The 2,102-nt window shown below is 38.5% G+C and overlaps 1 long non-coding RNA gene across 1 annotated transcript; it reads right to left on the reverse strand.

The window, feature by feature from the left end:
- Positions 1-1,411: 1,411 nt before the first annotated feature.
- Positions 1,412-1,833, reverse strand: LOC105358073 (uncharacterized). The gene is made up of 2 exons (XR_013655192.1): positions 1,698-1,833; positions 1,412-1,619 (listed from the first exon to the last, which is right to left on the reverse strand). It is a non-coding gene; the product is annotated as an uncharacterized LOC105358073 (long non-coding RNA).
- Positions 1,834-2,102: the final 269 nt, after the last annotated feature.

The raw sequence follows: 2,102 nt of genomic DNA on the forward strand, positions 1-2,102 counted from the left end.
CTGAGCATTGAGTGGTGTCTCGTAACTCATCCAAAACAAGTCATGGTAAATGTGCCGTTAACCAGCAAACACTTCCATTGTCCTTTTTTGTTTCCTGTCACCCTCAAAGTAGATCAATTCTCTTGATGGATATTTTTTTAAGAAGAACGTGTTTGGGAAAAATATTGTAACACAGGATCATGGATGGAGCTTGGGGTTTGCAGGTCCTTAAAAAGCAACATTAATAACCAGGTGTGGGTGATCTCATAGTTAAGTGTTTTCTGTTTATTTACACTTCTTCCTACACTGTCAAGCTTCTGCTTATTTGACAAAAAAGGACTCCATACATCCTCACTTTAAAGCATTAAAGAAGGCTCTTGGTATCGCACGAGCAAGAGACATTACTAACATTTGACACTGACACCATTGTTCCTTTGCTCAGTACAAATACTTACAAATACTCTTCCAACCAAAAAAAAAAACTAGTTCTCTTTTTAATGGAGGAGTCAAACAGACGATAATTTTCCACACCTACTGCATATTAATGAGACATATTAATGACACCTAATTGAATGCATGTATAATTGATATAATTGATTACTCTACACTGAAGGACTCCGTTTTGGGAGAAAAATGATCCTATTACGCCAAGTTCAATCCAAATCTAGGCAGTCAAAACACCTAGATTGTATTACATCAATGTTAAATGTCATAAGTGTCACATTGATTATTCATATGCTGGACTTCATTATGCGCTCATCTTTACTGTTGATTCACGTCAAACACATAGAGGTAGTAACAAGCAGTGCAGCATTTTCCAGTTCAAGTGTTAAATGGTAAAGCACACACATAAAAACCACTAATAAGAATATGATTATATTTTTCAACAAGTCAAAAGTCAAAGTAAACTAATGTTTTCACATACATAGAAATTGAAATTCCGTTTCTCTCAAGCGCCAGTCTAAACAGGGAATCTAACTTCAAATTACAAAATAAAATACAAGAAGACGAAAAAAATAAAGTGACTATGAAAAGAAGTAAATCCCACTGTAATCTTGCAGGGTCACAAAAATAACTTCCTGAGTGAGCTATATTTGTGAACCATGGGATCAGCTTTGACATTTCTAAACAACGTTTTGTTCTCTTATAATCGATTTATCATCAAAGCTAAAACTGCGTGGGAACCAGAAATGAGTGTTGTGCTCTCAAAGGGATGGTGAGTTAAATAAAATTGATCGAGTACACGCCAGTGTGACCTGTGACTGTTTCTGCCTTTTATAATTTAGTTAGTACAGTTCAGTTCAGGTCACTGTGTTGGTCAGGTCAATTCTTTCAGCTATTTTGAAGTTATCTCCCTCAGTGAATGTCATGATCTTGCGAGAGTGACAGACCCAGATGCTGGAACCCGGAAGGAGACTCGGGAGGCGGCGTGTTCGATGGGAAAAGTTTTAATACTTTTCACAGTTGGGAAGGCATTTATGAACAATGGATAATCCCAGGATACTTGGACGACCAGAGGAGGAGGCTGGAGGGTCTTGACGGCAGTAACCGTGATTTCCAAGATGGAGTCAGAGACGAAGCATGGTGAGGCGAGCGGATGATGGACTGCAACCAGGTGAGCTTCTCGTGGGTGAGGTTTCCTGAAGCAGCATAGAAACAAAGTATTAGCGAAGAGCAGACAGGCATGAGGGAAGACTTGAAGTGGCCAGACTAAGCACCGTAGGAACAACAACGAACTGGCGTCGAATAATGATCCAGGGTCTCCTTAAGAGGCTGCAAGGTGATGAGGTGAGCAGAAACAGCTGGTTGCGACAGGTGAAGCTGAAGAGGGGGAGGAGTCTGACAGAGGCACCATGACAGTGAACATATTAAGAAAATACATTTGGCAAAGGAATTAAAGGAAACCTCTTTAATAAATTATTTTTCCTAATTCAATAGCTAAGTAGTTGGATTATGTCTTTTTTTGTTCTTTTGCAAAGCAACAAATGTCATAAGGATTATTTGCTTGAAATTGTCTGATGTCTATTCAATACATTTTCCAAATATATTTTCTTGAAATGCAAACCATCAGCTTTCTGTGATTATTTTTTTTTTTCCTCAAACCGATTTTCATTGAGGCCGCT

Source organism: Oryzias latipes, chromosome 3, assembly GCF_053564925.1.
Source record: "Oryzias latipes strain Hd-rR chromosome 3, Olatipes_Hd-rR_3.1".
Lineage (NCBI taxonomy): Eukaryota > Metazoa > Chordata > Actinopteri > Beloniformes > Adrianichthyidae > Oryzias > Oryzias latipes.